Genomic DNA, 19,487 nt, shown 5'->3' on the forward strand with positions numbered 1-19,487 from the left:
ATACTGTCTGTAACTAATGTGATTGCCGTGAGTGGCAATTAAACAAGAGAATGCATGCAAAGCACTTAACGTTACGCATGGCACAAAGTAATGACTCAATACCTGGAGACTACTACAAGTCCTAAATGGATCCTATGATTCTCACCTTGTTACTTTTACTCAAGCTGTTCTTGCCTCCTGGAATGCCTCCGCCTGTAGAAATTCTATCTGTTCTTTAAGGCCAGTCCCCAAAGCCACCTTCTCAGGAAGTCTTTCCTTTTGTTCCACTAGGACATATTCTATCCCTGCTCTGAATGTCCAGTTCATTTGCTGCCTATGACAATGTTGGCCTCCAAGATGTGCATGTGTCATATATGTGTTTTGGGGGCCTGCTATTGTCATTTTCTGTCTGTCCAGATCCCTTTCTTTGGGGTTTGTTAACTATGGAGAGCTTGAAAAACAGTTCACAAGCAAACATATGCAAATGCTTTTTAGGTAGATGGGAAAGATGACATTTGCCTATTGGAAGGAATAAAGGAATAACTCTGATGCCCCTCTCAGCCCTGGTATCTCTTGCTCTGCCTGCCTCGAAACACCAGCAAGTAATGCCAAGGGAAAGAAAAGTGTGAAAAACATTCACCCAACTCTTCCCTGAGAGTTAAAGGTATCTGAGTCAATGCTGAGTTCTTAGGGTTTGGATGCCGACAGGTGTGCATTACCCGTATGGCCTCAGTGGGCACTCGTCATACAGTCACAGATGAGCAAAAAGAACTGCCTCCCTGAAGAGGGAGGAAGAGAGATCTCCACCAGCTCTGTGGAGATGCACTGACAGATTCCAGACCAAACAAAGCTTTGTGGGTTATTTTCCCTTCTTACTCCTGACTTGGGAATGTTTACTGGCGTGCGAGTATATCACTCTCCATCGTTAATGACTCAGAGGGAGTTTGAGGGCCAAGGAAAACCAAGTAAGTGGTCAATTCAAGTGGAGTTAAAGTAAGCAGGTTGCCTTTAATATTATGTTAGTGAAATTAATAATGCTCAATTATCTTTGAGTCTTTCACAGTCAGACTTAACACGGGAAACATGGTCCACAGCAGCGCAATATATTGACACACATTAGGATGTCACAAAAATGGGACAGAACAGCTATTCTCTTGAATAGAAACAACCCTAGCTTCATGTTCCAGCCTCAAAATTCTCTCCCTCCCTCTCTTCTCCCTTCCTTCCTGGCATAGACATTTAATGAATACCTACCATATACAGAGCCCTGTGACAAGTACTACTGGAAATACAGAAATGAATAATGTTGTGTCCTCGGTAATTTGCAAGTTTAACAGGGAAGAAAAGACTGTAACAAAAGCAGAAATGAGCCACTTGAGGATCCTACAAAATAGCCCACAAACCTCAGACACTGGCTCCCTCCAAATAAACTCAATCCTGGAGATGTGACCAAAGTAAGAGGAGTGTTGATAGATCTGAGAAATTAAAGGGAACTTTGTGAGAGGGTTCTGGGGAAGTCTGCCCATTTATATTTATTATAGGTACTGTCTTATTGGACTTATTTCAAAGCGAGTCTTTGTGGGGTAAACTTTCTGAGGCCCTGAATGCCTGACAATATTTCATTCTTACATTTAAATAATATTTAGCTGGGTATAAAATTCTAGGTTCCAAGTTCTTTCCCCTCAATACTTTGAAAATTAACACTCCCCTGTCTTCTTGTATTTTGAGTACTGAGACATCAGTATGATTTTGTTCCTTTGTAGATGATCTGCTTTTTCTTGCTACGAAGTCTTCTCTTTGTCTTTTTTTTTTTTAAATAAATTTACTTATTTATTTATTTTTGGCTGTGTTGGGTCTTTGTTGCTATGTGCAGGCTTTCTCTAGTTGCGGTGTGCGGGCTTATTGCGGTGGCTTCTCTTGTTGCGGAGCACGGGCTCTAGGCACACAGGCTTCAGTAGTTGTGGTACGTGGGCTCAGTAGTTGTGGTTCATGGGCTCTAGAGCGCAGGCTCAGTAGTTGTGGCTCTCGGGCTTAGATGCTCTGCAGCATGTGGGATCTTCCTAGACCAGGGATTGAACCCATGTCCCCTGCACTGGCAGGTGGATTCTCAACCACTGCACCACCAGGGAAGTCCCTTGTCTCTGTCTTTGATATTTAAAAAAATTTACTAGTATGTATCTAGATATAGGTTTACCTTATATATCCTGTTTAGCAAACTCTGAATCTTTTCAAACTGAAGTCATCCATATTCCACTAAGACTGGGGAATTCTTGGTCTTTATTTCTTCAAATGCTTAACTCCTCTCCAGTTCTTTTTTCTCTCATTCTTGGGTTCTTATTAAACTGACGTGACACTTCTCTTTCCATCTTCTACATCTTCCGTGTTTCTGAAGGATTCTTTTTTCGTATTTTTCAACTATTATTTTAGCTCATTAATGTCTTCTTCATTTGTACCCATCTTGTTATTAACCTCCCCCCACCATCAAGTTCTTTATTTCAACTCATATTTTTCATAGCTGATATTTCTAGATGATTCTTCTTTGTAACTGTTTATTTTTGCTTCATGTTACCAATACGCTCCCTTAGCTCTTCAATGATATACTAGTTTGTTTTCAATTATTGTTTTGACTAGTTTATTAAGTTTGCTTTGTCTGATAAGGTCTGTTAAGTTTGTTGTCTTTCTTTTGGAATAGTTGCACTCATAAGTTATGTTATTTAAGAGGATCAATGCTCAGTAACTCCTAAGGTTACCACAGCAGTTTTTTTTTTTTTGATTGGGCAGACCACCTTTGTTATAAGTTTCAATCAGATTTCTCAGATTAATGTTAGTGACTCCACTCTCATTCTGTTAGGTTTAGGTTATACATTCATCCTTCCAGGGGTTTATTCACCCATCCAAAGAAACAAACTTTTCCACATCATGCTTAATACATTAAGGTTTCTAAGAAAATTCAGTAGAGGCAGAATTCACCTGAGGGGCTCTGCTTTTCACCTATGATAACCACTGACAGAAGTTTGGACTCTCTTTGGGCATGGCTGCACTAAATTAAAAAAGTGGGGTGAAAATAGCACTTTCCTGGGAATTAGTAGACCTAAGCTCCAACCACAATTCTGTCACATAATAGCTGTGTGATCTTGGACACATCACCTAACTCTCTAGGCTTCAATTTCTTCATTTGTAGAATTAGGGTTGAACTGCATCATCTCTAAGGTCCCTTCAAGCTGTACAAGTCTATCATTCAGTCTCATACGGATATACCATTCCAAAGAAACATCAGTATTTTATGTAGAGGAATCTACTGCTTTAGAAAAAAAAAAGTACATAAATTTACTTTTGTAAACAGACAACCAAAAAACAGTTCTTTTTATTCCAAACTATTGCTCCAACTCTCCACACCCACCTTGTGCCCTTAAATCTGTGTTTGGAAATGTTTGAATCATGTAAATATGAGAATTAGAAACACTATAATAATCAGTTGTGAAGCTATTTAAAAGAATTTTTTTTACTTTTTATACAATTTTACAGGTTACTTTCCATTTACAGTTATTACAAAATATTGGCTATATTCCCCGTGGTGTACAATACATCCTTGAGCCCATCTTACACCTAATAGTTTGTACCTCTCACTCCCCCATCCATTGCCTGTCTCCCCTCCCCACTGGTAACTACTAGTTTGCTCTCTATATCTGTGACTCTGCTTCATTTTTGTTATATTCACTAGTTTGTTGTATTTTTTAGATTCCACATATAAGAGATACCATACAGTATTTGTCTTTCTCTAACTTATTTCACTTACCATAATACCCTCCAAGTCCATCCATGTTGTTGCAAATGGCAAAATTCCACTCTTTTTACGGCTGAGTAATATTCCATTGTATACATGTGCCACATCTTCTTTATTCATTCATCTGTTGATGGACACTTAGGTTGCTTCCATGTCCTGGCTATTGTAAATAATACTGCTATATGCAGATGGCCAACAGGCACATAAAAAGATGCTCAACATCGTTAATCATCAGGGAAATGCAAATCAAAACCATGATGAGATACCACCTCACACCTGTCAGAATGGCTATTATCAAAAAGAACACAAATAACAAATGTTGGTGAGGATACGGAGAAAAGGGAACCCTTGTACACTGTTGGTGGGACTGTAAATTGGTGCAGCCACTGTGTAAAACAGTATGGAAGTTTCTCCAAAAAACTGGAGTTACCATATGACTCAGCAATTCCACTCCTGGGTATTTATTCGAACAAAACAAAAACACTAATTTGAAAAGATACATGCACACCAATAAATTTACTTTTATGTGTAAACCATGCAACTTCCTATAGAATAATTGAGAAAAGAGGAAAGTCTATATGCAAAGAGTCCAATTTGCAAGTTACTCTGCAATAAAGCTCAGTTTCTAACAATTTCCTTTATTAATCTTACTCCTAGCTATAGACTACCTCAGGGCATTTTCACAGCTTTCACCAATCTGTTCCCATTCAGTTTTAGCTGCTAAATCTATAGACTCCAAGTGCTAAATACTAGATTAATAGGTCCTTACTAACAGTTCCAATAGCTCAGCTAGCTCTTGTGCTCCCAGCTTAATCTCTCTTGTCTTCCCCAGTAATCAGCCTTTGCATAGTTCCCAAGTCTCAGCCCCTTTCTCCAGTTCCCATTATTTTTCTCTCCTTGAATCAGAGTTTGTGAGCTGCTTTTTACGCTAGAGGCACATGATGTCATTGTGTCTACCCCCAGCTGTTCTTAATTTTCTCTCAGCTCAGCTCTCTTGGAGGACTCTCAGCAGGCCCAAAGACACAAGCCTCCCTTCTAGGGTGCAGATGACAAGCTGGGGTGGAGGCGGGGAAAGGGCAATTCACCAACCCATAATGACTAATCCTAGCAAAATAAAGGGCAGGGCCCTTTTAAGAAACAGAGCACTCCAGGAGAGGGCGGAGCCAACTGAATAAGCCCCAGACTCCGATGAGACAAGTGTGCTCCTGGAAGCTGTCATAGCAACAGGAGTTCGCTATCCAAGATGTCGACCATCTCTCTACCTTAGGCAGTTCTCTAAGACCTGAGAATCATGCTCTGAGCGCTGTCTTGAATTACCTGGCTCTAACTACCCACAGTGTCAGCCTCCTGCCTCCCACCAAGGACTGGCCTTCTCTGTTTAGAGAGTTAAAATGGATTGTGGGGAACTCTAGACAAATTTAGCTCTCTCCTCCACAGATGCCCAGTGTTTTGTGGTGTTGTAGAAAATGCCCCGATATACCAATTCACATGACTCATAATTCTTATTGAATTTATGTTCCAGTATCCATAAGCGCTGCTTGAAAAATGATGATGTAATGATGCTTTACACAGAGGAATGAATCTCTGAGGTGGAAATTCTTACTATACAATGGCACCTGGCTAGAGCAGATGGGATAGTACCCATACTAGTAACTTTGAAATGAGTTTCCCACTGGGATAGTGGTAGAAATATTTTTCCCTCATTCTATTTAGACCAGCAGCCAGTTGAGAACAAATCCCTCCAGAGCAGGGCAATTTTGATGGAGGCGAGTAGGAGAACACAGTGGAAACCCATGAGGCAGGACCTAATGGATGAGATAGCAGCAGTTCTCAGCCCTGACTACACATTAGAATCTCTGGGGGGGAGGGGGGGTGTTAGCTTCTAAGTTTATCCTGAAATAATTTTAAAATTACAGAAAAGTTGTAAAAACAGCACAGACAGCTGCCACACATATTTCATTTAGCATTTCTCACATCAAAATTTTACATAACCATAGTGCAGTTATCAAAACTAAGAAATTAACCTAGGTACAATACTATTAACTAAACTATAGATTTTATTTGGATTTCACTAGTTTTTCCAGTAATGTCCACTTTCTGTTCCAGGATCAAATTCAGGATACCATGTTGCATTTAGTTGTCATATCTCTTTAGTTTCCTCCTATGTATGACAGTTTATCAGTCCTTCCACATCTTTCATGATCTTGAAGAGCACTGAGCAGTTATGTTGTATAATGTGCCTCACAAATCTTTCCACTAATGTCCTTTTTCTGTTCCAGGATTGAATCCAGAATATTATGCTGCATTTAGTCATCCTATCTTCCTAGTTGCCTCGAATTTATGGCAATTTCTCAATGTTTCCTTGTGTTTCACGACCTTGACAATTTTAAAGATCGTCACGTACTTTGTAGAATGTCCCCCAGTTCGGGTTTGTCTGATGTTTTCTCATGATTAAACTGGGATTATGTATCTTGGGAAAGGATAGCACAGAAGTGAAGTACCTTTCTCATCACATAGTATCAGGAAGTACATGGTATCAGTATGACATACTGGTGATGTCAGCCTTGATGACTTGGTTAAGGAGATTTCTTCCAGTTTTCTCCACTGTAAAGCTACTATTCTAAAAAACTATTATGTTGATATAGTTGTAGATTCACATGAAGTTGAAAAGGTGATACAGAGAAGTTCTGTGTACCCTTTACCCAGTTTCCCTCAATGGTACATGTGTATATTCTTGTAAATACCACTACAATCAGAACAATTTCTACAATCAGAAACAGAACAATTCTATTACCACAAAGATCTTCCTCATGCTACCTCTTTATAGTCACAACCTTCCTCCCAACATACCTAACCCGTGGACACCACAGATCTGTTCTCCAGTTTTTAAATTTTATCATTTTAGAGAATATTATATAAATGTAATCAATCAGTATGTGACCCTTTGAGACTGACTTTTTCTACTCAGCATAATGCCCATGATATCCATCCAAGTTGTGGTGTGTATCTGAAGTTTACTCTTTTTATTGCTGAGTAGTATCCCATGGAATGGATGTACCATAGTTTGTTTAACCACTCACATATTGAGGGACATTTGGGTTATTTTCACCTTTTCATTATTGCAAATAGCTCTGCTATGAACATTCATGTACAGGTTTTTGTATGAATGGAAGTTTTCATTTCTCTGGGATACATGACCAGGAGTGCGACTGCTGAGTTGTATGGTAAGTTTATGCTTAGTCTTGTAAGAAACCACTAAACTATTTCCCAGAGTGGCTGTATTATTTTTACTTTCCCACCAGCAGTGTATAAGAGATCTAGTTTCTTCATATCCTCACCAGCATTTGGTATTATCGCTATTTTAATTTTAGCTGTTTGAATAGACATATAGTGATATCAAATAATGGTATTAATTTGCATTTCTGTAATGGCTAGTGATGTTAAACATCTTTTCAAGTGTCTATCTGTCATCTACATATCTTCTTCAGTTAAATGCCCATTGCCATTTTTTGCTTATTTTCTAATTGGATTATTCTTTATTCTGTTTAGTTTTGAGAGTTCTTTATTCTTTGTCGAATATATGGCTTACTGATATTCTGTCCCAGTCTATAGCTTGTATTTTCATCCTCTTTAAGAGGGTCTTTCACAGAGCAAAAGTGTTTAACTTTGGTGAGTTCCAATTTACCTTTGTTTTTTTCTTTATATGGATCATGCTTTTGGTGTCAAGTCTAAGAACTCTTTGCCTGGCCCTAGATCCAAAAGATTTTCTCCTATGTCTGTTTTCTGAAAGATTTATAGTTTACATTTTGCAAACTTACACGGTCCATTTTTGGATAGTGTCTGCATAAGGTGTGAAGTTTAGGTTAAGGTTCTTTTTTTTTTTTTTGCCTATGGATGTTCAGTTGCTCCCATACCATTTATTAAAAAGGCTATCCTTCCTCCATTGACTTGTTTTTGCAACTCTGTCAAAAATCAGTTGAACATATTTGTGTGGGTTTATTTCTGGGTTCTCTTTTCTGTTCCACTGACGTGTGTGTTTATCCCTCTGCGAAACCCCACTGTCTTGATTAATGTAACCATATAATGTCTTGAAACCAGGTAGACTGATTCCTTCCACTTCCTTCTTCTTTTTCAAAATTGTTTAGCTATTCTAGGACCTGTGCCTTTTCATATACATTTTGAAATAGTCTTCTGAAAAGAACTTGGAAGTGATCACTCCCATCCTTTCAAGAAAACTGGGCAAACCAAAAAAAATAAATGACTTTTCTTGGACCCATCAGAGAACTGAGGTTGCAGGGCAAACCACCACCCCAAAATCTAAAGATTTAGGAACATCCAGAGAGATACAGCTGTAATTTACTTACCTAGAAAAGAAGGCTCTGGAATATAAACTGGTAGGAACACCAAAACTGGTAATTTTGACAAATTGCTGGAGGAAGAATGTGGACTACTGTAAGAGTGAGAAACTTCTGAGGACTGAAGGCACAGGGGCGCCCCCCCAATTTCAGGAAATCCACCAAATTCTCACAATAAAGATGTGAATAAGATCCTCTTGTGAATCTGGCAGGGGGAGGGAAAGAAAAATCATTGTGAAGTATGCCTAGAGCCTTCTCCATAACTCTACAAGGAAAAAGACTTTGCCACACCTTATCCTAACTGGGGAACGGCATTCCTCCCGCTCCAGCCTCCCTCTAGCCAACTTTAGAAAACCACATACAAAGACAACATCTTTAAGGAAGACAGAGTAGGGGGAACACCTTACAAGGGAACAAGCATAGGAATTATATCAGACTCCTTGTCAGAAACCATGCAAACAAGAAGAGACTGGAATGAAATATTTAAAGTGTTGAAAGAATAAAAACACCAATCCAGATTCTGTATCTGGCAAAATTATCCTATAGAAATGAAACGAAGTCTTTCTCAGAAAAAAACAAAAATGGAGGGAAATAAAAGAAGACTTGTCCTGCACAAAATGTTAAAAGAAGTTCTTCAGGGGGAAGGAAAATGATGATAGAGGTCAGAAACTTGGATCTTCATAAAGAAAGGAAGAGTGTCAGAGAAGGAATAAATGAAGGTACGGTAAAATCTTTTATTTTTCTGATTCTTAATTGGTTTAAAGATAACTGTTTAAAGTAAAAATAGTAACAATATACTGATTGATTATAACATATGAATAAGTGAAGTAAATTACAACAATGTCACAAGAGATGGAAAGGAAGATTTAATAATACTCTGTTATAAGGTACCTGCACTACATTTAAAGTGTTATTTGATAGGGATTGCATTGAATCTGTAGACTGCTTTTGGGTAGTAGAGTCATTTTCACAATGTTGATTCTTCCAATCCAAGAACATGGTATCTCTCTCCATCTATTTGTATCATCTTTAATTTCTTTCATCAGTGTCTTATAATTTTCTGCATACAGGTCTTTTGTCTCCTTAGGTAGGTTTATTCCTAGATATTTTATTCTTTTTGTTGCAATGGTAAATGGGAGTGTTTTCTTGATTTCACTTTCAGATTTTTCATCATTAGTGTATAGGAATGCAAGAGATTTCTGTGCATTAATTTTGTATCCTGCTACTTTACCAAATTCATTGATTAGCTCTAGTAGTTTTCTGGTAGCATCTTTAGGATTCTCTATGTATAGTATCGTGTCATCTGCAAACAGTGACAGCTTTTCTTCTTTTCCGATTTGGATTCCTTTTATTCCCTTTTCTTCTCTGATTGCTGTGGCTAAAACTTCCAAAACTATGTTGAATAAGAGTGGTGAGAGTGGGCAACCTTGTCTTGTTCCTGATCTTAGTGGAAATGCTTTCAGTTTTTCACCGTTGAGGACAATGTTGGCTGTGGGTTTGTCATATATGGCCTTTATTATGTTGAGGGAAGTTCCCTCTATGCCTACTTTCTGCAGGGTTTTTTATCGTAAATGGGTGTTGAATTTTGTTGAAAGTTTTCTCTGCATCTATTGAGATGATCATATGGTTTTTTTCTCCTTCAATTTGTTAATATGGTGTATCACATTGATTGATTTGCATATATTGAAGAATCCTTGCATTCCCGGGATAAACCCCACGTGATCACGGTGTATGATCCTTTTAATGTGCTGTTGGATTCTGTTTGCTAGCATTTTGTTGAGGATTTTTGCATCTATGTTCATCAGTGATATTGGCCTGTAGTTTTCCTTCTTTGTGACATCTTTGTCTGCTTTTGGTATCAGTATCAGGGTGTTTGTGGCCTCGTAGAATGAGTTTTGGAGTGTCCCTCCCTCCGCTATATTTTGGTAGAGTTTGAGAAGGATAGGTGTTAGCTCTTCTCTAAATATTTGACAGAATTCACCTGTGAAGCCATCTGGTCCTGGGCTTTTGTTTGTTGGAAGATTTTTAATCACAGTTTTAATTTCAGTGCTTGTGATTGGTCTGTTCATATTTTCTATTTCTTCCTGATTCAGTCTTGGCAGGTTGTGCATTTCTAAGAATCTGTCCATTTCTTCCAGGTTGTCCATTTTATTGGCATAGAGTTGCTTGTAGTCATGTCTCATGAGCTTTTGTATTTCTGCAGTGTCAGTTGTTACTTCTCCTTTCTCATTTCTAATTCTACTGATTTGAGTCTTCTCCCTTTTTTTCTTGATGAGTCTGGCTAATGGTTTATCAATTTTGTTTATCTTCTCAAAGAACCAGCTTTTAGTTTTATTGATCTTTGCTGTCGTTTTCTTCGTTTCTATTTCATTTATTTCTGATCTGATTTTTATGATTTCTTTCCTTCTGCTACCTTTGGGGTTTTTTTGTTCTTCTTTCTCTAATTGCTTTAGGTGCAAGGTTAGGTTGTTTATTCGAGATGTTTCCTGGTTCTTAAGGTAGGATTGTATTGCTATAACCTTCCCTCTTAGAACTGCTTTTGCTGCATCCCATAGGCTTTGGGTCGTCGTGTCTCCAGTGTCATTTGTTTCTAGGTATTTTTTGATTTCCTCTTTGATTTCTTCAGTGATCACTTCGTTATTAAGTAGTGTATTGTTTAGCCTCCATGTGTTTGTATGTTTTACAGATCTTTTCCTGTAATTGATATCTAGTCTCATACCATTGTGGTCGGAAAAGATACTTGATACAATTTCAATTTTCTTAAATTTACCAAGGCTTGATTTGTGACCCAAGATATGATCTATCCTGGAGAATGTTCCATGAGGACTTGAGAGAAATGTGTATTCTGTTGTTTTTGTGTGGAATGTCCTATAAATATCAATTAGGTCCCTCTTGTTTAATGTATCATTTAAAGCTTGTGTTTCCTTATTTATTTTCATTTTGGATGATCTGTCCATGGGTGAAAGTGGGGTGTTAAAGTCCCCTACTATGAATGTGTTACTGTCGATTTCCCCTTTTACAGCTGTTAGTATTTGCCTTATGTATTGAGGTGCTCCTATGTTGGGTGCATAAATATTTACAATTGTTATATCTTCTTCTTGGATCGATCCCTTGATCATTATGTAGTGTCCTTCTTTGTCTCTTCTAATAGTCTTTATTTTAAAGTCTATTTTGTCTGATATGAGAATTGCTACTCCAGCTTTCTTTTGGTTTCCATTTGCATGGACGGGGAGGGGGAAGGGTAAGCTGGGACAAAGCGAGAGAGTGGCATGGACATATATACACTACCAAACGTAAAATAGATAGCTAGTGGGAAGCAGCCGCATAGCACAGGGAGATCAGCTCGGTGCTTTGTGACCACCTAGAGGGGTGGGATAGGGAGGGTGGGAGGGAGGGAGATGCAAGAGTGAAGAGATATGGGAACATATGTATATGTATAACTGATTCACTTTGGTATAAAGCAGAAACTAACACAGCACTGTAAAGCAATTATACTCCAATAAAGATGTAAAATAAAATAAAATAAAATAAAGTGTTATTTGAAGATGAACTCAGTTAAAAATGTATATTGCAAACTCTAGCGCAACCACTAAAAAGTTTTAAAGAAGTATAATTGATATTCTAAGAGAGGAGATGAAATGGAATCACAGAAAATCTCAGTTAAAACCAGAGAAGGCGGGAAAAAGAGCAAGGGAGTAATTTTCTTTGCTCTGAAGTCTACTTTATCTGATAGTAATACAGCCATTCCCACTTTCCTTTGAATAATATTTGCATAGCATATCTTTTCCTGCTTTCACTTTCAACTTACTTATATATTAACTAGAAAATATAAATAGTAAATAGTAAAACTACTATCTGTCCCTTTCCATACTTTATTAGAACTGAATTACTAAGTCCAGCCCACACTCAATGGAAGGGAATTAATCTCCACCACCCATAGGGAGGAGTATCAAAGAGTTTGTGGACACATGTTGAAACCACCAGAGCAATTATTAAATATTTTGGGGGTGACAATTTGAAGCTATGCAAATATCTTGCCCTCCAAAATTATTACTAGGCCTAGTTCGTTTTTTTGAGAATGGTATTTAGAAAACAAGATGTGGTTCTAGGTAAGCTCAATTCTATTTGAATGTTGCTGCTTTTAGGCCCTGCCAGTAGAGAGAGCGAGGGAACACAGGCATGTAAAATAATCCATGTATACACACATATAAATATTAATGCCTGAATCTACTTACCTTTACATGTATATATTTATATATGGATATAGATAAGCTTACATTTTTATATGGATATCTCTGATTCTAATCCAGTACCACAGAGTTTATTCTAGCTTTCCCTCCTTGCTTATTTGTAATTTCTTTCTATGACAGACTCTCTGAGGTACCTTTAAAAATACAGATGCCTGGAGCCCTCTCCAGTATCAATTAAGTTGGGTGCGTCTGTATGTTTTAAATATACACCCAGGCAAGACCAAATACATCATTTGTGGGGCCCAGTGAAAAATGCAAACGTGGGGCTCCTTGTTCGAAAAGCGGGGTAAAAGTGTCACTAAGGTACTACAATGTACAGATTTTTCCTTTCTTCTGCAGCCTTTCATTCAACTTGTCATGGTATTTTCTATTTGCTACTCAATATTATTCCAAGTCAGGAAAAAGTAAAAATCACAATTATTAACATGTATCTTACCGTTCATCTTTACATTGTACAATACCAGTTTTAAATAAAAATACCAGAGCATTTAATTCATATGCAGAATCACCAAAATTGCACAATTTGTACTGCATGCCCCAGCCCCGGAAGGTGCCTTGAGCTGGCCAGAAGAGATGAACACAAAGCCAAACTCAAGAAAGTTAGTTATAAGGAGGAAGAAAGGGTCACCTACACGTGGAGTAGGCCCAAAGGACATTCTCTAGGGCATGGGAAGGCACTCATGAGGCAAGTGTAGACCCTTACAGGCACCTGAGAACCCTACCCCATGACTTGTGTCACATGTGTGTGCTCGGGCCTGACAACTGTTTGGTTTCATCCTTCTTCTAGCTGCTGGCCTGACATGCTGTGCCTTATCAGAGGGCAGGGAAGTTGACCCAGGCATCTCCCTTCCCGAGGCAGATGCCTGCCACCCCATCTGACAGCATATAGGCACCTCTCAAGGGTATTACCACCCCCTCACAAGGATGCTCTAGGTACCTGGATCAGGGATGGGCAAGAGATTCACCCCCACTGAATGTGCGTGGTGCTGTGAACCAAGTGCAAGGATGGTCACTGCCATGCCCCACCTTGAGGGGCTGCAGGGTGCATGCACCTGACTTGACCCTCCCCACATCGAGGCTCCCGCTGGAGATGGATGGACATGGATGCGGGTGGGGGAGGGTAAGGGAGACTCGGGCACCTGGAACGAAGGGAGTGGCAGTCAAGAACCCATCTTGAAGATATGGGGAGGTAATGGGAGGTGGAACCATATGTGAATTGAGCTTCTAAGCCCCCAGTACATTCTCTACTGTCCCACTGGACTTTACTTACAAAACAGGTTCCAAAATAAAATTATTAAGAATTTCAAACGGCAACCACAAGGCATTAAACCCACAGCATGGAGCCCCCTTCTGAGCAAGGGGCCCTGTATAATTGTGCTGCTCATATGACTCTGAAGATGTCCATGTCCCCTCTCCCCCTCCACCTGCTGTGATTCTAATGTTCAGTCAAGGTTGAGAACTACTGAGCCAGATACTGCAAGGGTTGGTGGTCAAGATGGTCTTGCTCAAACCAGCTCCCAGGCTACCAGAGCCCCTCAGAAAACCATGAATGGAGAGACTGACCCAACAGTAGCTGAGAGGAGGAGACCAGACTGTGTATCACTGCCTGAGGCTGTCATTACAGAGATCACAGTGAGGAAGCAGGGAGGTCAAACAATCAGTTTTAAAGAGAGGCTCTCATTCCTCTCTCTCTCTCAGAGCCCACAGCCTTACCTCAGTACCTGCTGGTTGCATGTTGGCCTGCCTTGTCCAATGTGAGGGGTTTTAAGGTACAGGTTATATACATCTAAGCAAAGTGCAGGTACCAGCTAAGTCATGGAGGCCACCTTTCTCAGCAACTTATTTTCTTACCTATTTTACCCACCAGCAGGTTAGCCTCTTAGCAAGGAACCCTGAGGCTGCTCCAGGCAGCCATCTTAGCCTGGGTCCACAGCTTATCAGCTGAATTCCAGAGGCAGAATATACAAATCCTCTCACCTCTAGCCCCTAGCATGACATAAGCTCCTCAAGGGGTTTCTTTCCTTTTCATTCAACCTTGATTCTTTTTTAAATTAAAAATATTATTTTTTTATTTTTATTTATATTGGAGTATAGTTGATTAACAACATTGTGTTAGTTTCAGGTGTACAGCAAAGTGATTCAGTTATACATATATATGTATCTATTGCTATATTTAAAATAGATAACCAACAAGGACCTACTGTATAGCACAGGGAACTCTGCTCAACCTTGATTCTTTTTAGAACATTTTAGCCTCTGTCACCTTCTGTAGCTAGCATAGCAAACACTCACTTAATATTTGTAGCCTAATTTGCTTGCTTCTGGCCTGCTCATAGTCCAGTTCTTAGAGTCTTTCTCTTAACTTCCATCGCCTTTCTTGGTTCCTCACTCAGGCAAAACTCCTTCCACCTCCTAGCGTTCTCTTTCTAACCTCTCTCTGGTACCCTAATGGTGCTTTATAATACCAAAGTATCTGTATTTACATTACAGGGCAAAGAGAAATAAAATGAGAAAATATACACACTGGGGGACTAATCACAGGCCCTTTCTGCCACTTTGGTCCTGAAAGTCAGTCCCCTGGGGAAGATGGACAAGCGCAGTGTCAAGAACCAGAGCTCTGGAATTTGAATCCTAAATCTGCCTCTTACCAGGTTGCCGTGTGACCCTGGACAAGTTACTTAACATCTTTGTCCTCTGGATTCACTCTCTGTCCTGCTTTCCTCCCCAGGAAACTGGTATGGATTATATCAACAGGCTTGACTGGTCCCTGGCTTCTGGTTGGATTTGGTCAGAAAGGAACTCTGGCCATTGATCAAAGATTGGGAGAAGAGTGTAGCTTCCTCCTAGCTTCCTGCCTCTGAAGTCACTCTGTGGGGAGTTAGCTATATCCCTTGACCAAATACCACCGCTCATCCGAAGGCTACCTGCTCTAGAGGTCTCTCCTTCCAGACACTCTTTCTAGACTCTCCTTTCCTTCATGCCTTTGGGCCTGGGTGATAGTGGTGGAGTAACAGCCCCACTATACTAGCCATAGGGTATTTCGCTAGCCCTTATGGCTTCCCTACACCCTGCCTATGTCTTGTAAATAGTCGCTTTAGTAAACCCTTCTCAAACTATCCTGACTGAAGTGTGCCATATTTCCTGTTAGGACCCTGACTAATGCAGAGCCTTACTTCCATTGCCTTTAAAATGGAGATAGCAACACCTATATCACAGGATTGCTGTCAGAATTTAAATGAGACAAGTTAAATAAAAGTATCCAGCAATGTCTGGCACAAAATACATGCTGAATTAGCTCCCTCCTCGTTTTTTCTTTCTTCTTCAAGAGCTACTTTTTTATTTTTGGGTTTGAGTCCTAACATTGTGACTTATGAGCTAAATAATTTTCAACAAGTGCTTTCACCAATCTGAACCTTAGTTTCCACATTTGTAAAATGGAGTTCATTTAACAAATTCATCCTACTAAAATTAACAAAGCTTCTACTATGTACCAGGAACTGTTCTGAGCAGTGATTTAAGACTATCCGTCTTGCCTATGTCACAGAATTATTGTAAAGATCAAAACAGCAATGAGTCCTTAAATACCACAAACTTCCAAAACTCACCCAAGATGAAATAAACAGTCCTATTATCATTAAAGAAATTGAATCTGTAGTTGAAACCTTCTGAAAAAGAAATCTTCAGGCTCAGATGATTTCACTAGCAAATTCTATACAAAATTTAAAGCAGAAATAACACCAGTTCTATACAATCTTCCAAAACATAGAAAAGGAGGGAATGTTTCCCAACTGATTTAATGAGGCAAGCCTAATACTGATACCAAAATCAGACAAAAACAGTTCCAAAAAAGCAAGCTACAGACCAATATCCCTCATGAATATAGACATAGACATCCTCAACAAATATTATCATATCAAACCTAGCAATATATAAAGAAATAATACACCACAATCAAGTGGGGTTTATCACAAAATTACAAGGTTGGTTCAATAACAGAAAAATCAGTCAATGTAATCCACCATATTAGCAGTCTAAAGAAGAAAACCTACATGATTAGAGGCACACCTTGGAGATATTGTGGGTTTGGTTCCAGACCACTGCAATAAAGCAAATATCACAAAAAAGCAAGTCACGTGATTTGTTTGGTTTCCCAGTGCATATAAAAGTTGTATTTATGCTATACTGTAGTCTATTAAGTGTGCAATAGCATTATGTTTAAAAAAATGTACATACCTTAATTTAAAAATACTTTATTGCTAAAAAATACTAACCATCATCTGAACCTTAAGCAAGTTCTAATCTTTTTATAATAATAACATCAATCACTGATCACAGATCATCATAAAAAATATAATAATAAAGAAAAAGATTGAAATATCACAAAAATTGCCAAAATGTGACACAGAGACACAAGCGTCTGTTGGAAAAATGGCACTGATAGACATGCTCAATGCAGGATTGCCACAAATCTTCAGTTTGTAAAAAAAATGCAATATCTGCAAAGCACAGTAAAGCAAAGAGCAATAAAATGAGATATGCCTGTATATCAATCAATGCAGCAAAAGCATTTGGAAAAAAGTCAATATATATTAGTAATATAAATTCTCAGCAAATGGGAATAGAAGAAAAGTTCCTCAACCTAATAAAGTGTCTCCAAAAAATCTACAGATAACATCATACTTCATGGTAAAAAAGACTGAATGTTTTCTCCTTATGACCTGGAACGATGCAAAACATTGTCTCTCACCACCAAGTCAACATCACACTGGAAGTCTTAGCCAATGCAACAAAGCAAGAAAAATAAACAAGAAGCATAAATATTGGAAATAAATAAAATTCTATTTGCAGGCAACGTAACTGTCTAGACAGAAAATCCCAAGGAATTGACCAAAAAATTTTCTAGAAATAATAAGTGAGTTTACTAAGGTGGTAGGATATAAGGTCAACATACAAAAATCAATCATATTTCTATATATTCCCAATGTTACCATTGGAAACTAAAATTTAAAAATATACACATACACACACACACCATTTACTGTAGCTCGAACAAAATGAAATATACTTATGTGTAAATCTAACAGAATATGCACAGACTCTGTATGCTAAAAACCATAAAACACTGATAGAAGAAATTTTTAAAAGATCTAAATATACAAATAGATATACTGTGTTAATGGATTTAAAGAAACAACATAGTAAAAATGTTAATTCATGCCAAACTGATCTATAAATTTAATGCAATTCCAGTCAATATTCCAACATAACTTTTTTTTAGATAAGTAAAATTTATTTGAAAAGCAAAGGAACTAAAAGAGCTAAAATAATTTTGAAAAGGAAGAATAAATTGAAAGAATAACACTATCTGACTTCAAGACTTACTGTAAATCCACACTAATCAAGACAGTGTGGTACTGACAAAGGGAAGGAGCCATAGATCAATGGAACAGACAGAGAGTCCAGAAATAGACTCACATGAATATGGCCAATTGATTTTTGACAAAGTTGCACAAGCAATTCAATGGGAAAAAAGTATTTTCAACAAATGGTACTGAAACAATTTTACACCCATATGCAAAAATATAACCTTGACCTAAACTTCACACTTCACACAAAAATTAACTCAAGGTGGATAATTGATCCAAACGTAAAAAGTAAAGCTATAAAACTTTTAGAAAAAAAGAACATAGAAGAAACTCTTCATGACCTTGGGTTAGGTAAAGAGTTCTTAGATATGATACCAAAAGCATGATAAACTGGACTTCAAAATTTTAAAGTTTTGCTCTGTGAAAGACACTGTTAAGAGAACGAAAAGATGAGCCACAGGCCGGGAGGAAATATTTTCCAACCACATATCTGACAAAGGACTTGTATTTAATATACAAAGATCTTTCAAAAGTCAACTCTTTATCCTCCTAACCATAAGATCATTCTAATTCAACCTGCCCTCACTGAGCATGTGCTCTAGGCCAGACCTAGTGCTGGATACTTTCACATCCAGTGTCTCACTGATTCCTTATACCACTCACAATTTAGGTAGTGATCATTATAGCCATTTTAGGATGAGAAAACTGAGGCATCAGTGATAAACAGAGAAAAAATAATAAGATTGATGGGAAACTGGAGAGTAAGGCACTTCAATCTTAATCCCAGATTATACCATTATTGATTTCCCATACTGAGGACATGTTATGATTCATAGAGTTAGTAAGGGTTTTTAGAAAGAAGAAGAGTTTTCATTGAAATAAGTAGCACTCTAGGTAGGAGAAACCCGGTCATCTAAACTGAGCCCAAATTAGGGGCATTTGCCCAAGTTGTTGGCTTTCATGCCTGCAAGATACAGCAGGAGAGACATCAGGTGATTAAAGGAAAGACTTCCTGGCTGACCAGGGGCTTCCATGTTCCAATATATGGATGGGTGAGCTCATAGAATCTTTGTCTTCAGGAGAAGAGATGTTCTCAAGAGTTTCTTTCAGGTTAAGAGATGAAGGAGAATGGGGAAAGTAAAACAGAGAAGTCAAAGAAAGAAAATGTACCCAAAATGCCATTTCTTCTGCCTTAGCAAGGTCAGTTCAACAGGTTATCATGCCTTCCCTCTTGCCTCCTTTCTAATTTCATTCTTTAAATCACAGATAAAGTATTTAGCTTCATTACTTTCATTAGACACAATCATTAGTGTGAATCATAGGATCAAAAAGCCCAAGTGCCTTTTGGGAAATTCAACTTAACCAGATTTTTTCTTCCTCAGTCTCATAATATGAACAGTGATGTGGTGATGGATAATTTGTCTATCCAAGATCATCGACCCCATTGCACCTTTTAAAAACCTGTCAAAACTGGTGTTGACGAATGTAGATACTGTCTTCAATTTTAAATAGACCTTATGGCATAAATAATCTAACACTAGACATGATTCTAGTAAGCAGAGGCCAAGCCAAATGGGCTACACAAGTATAAAGGCGGCCCCCGTATTAGGGAGAGTTTGAATCACATCGCATTTGTGTGAAGGTTTTCCATTTGACAGAAATAGATTTAACACAGTCCATTCAAAACAGTCTCATTGCAATTCATTGGGGGCTTTAAGAAAGGTGGAAAACTTTAAACAGGCACACTTTATTC

The 19,487-nt window shown here is 38.3% G+C and overlaps 1 long non-coding RNA gene across 1 annotated transcript in view; it reads right to left on the reverse strand.

The window, feature by feature from the left end:
• Window positions 1-644: 644 nt before the first annotated feature.
• The window catches only part of LOC149744157 (uncharacterized), a 103,693-nt gene continuing 84,850 nt past the window's right edge, over window positions 645-19,487 (reverse strand). Inside the window, exon 4 of the long non-coding RNA XR_016391268.1 lies at window positions 645-8,323. This is a non-coding gene — a long non-coding RNA (uncharacterized LOC149744157). The remainder of the gene's footprint in view (window positions 8,324-19,487) is intronic.

The sequence above is a fragment of the Delphinapterus leucas genome, chromosome X (genome assembly GCF_059928025.1).
Source record: "Delphinapterus leucas isolate spDelLeu-1000000601 "Yukka" chromosome X, BTC_Dleu_Yukka2, whole genome shotgun sequence".
Lineage (NCBI taxonomy): Eukaryota > Metazoa > Chordata > Mammalia > Artiodactyla > Monodontidae > Delphinapterus > Delphinapterus leucas.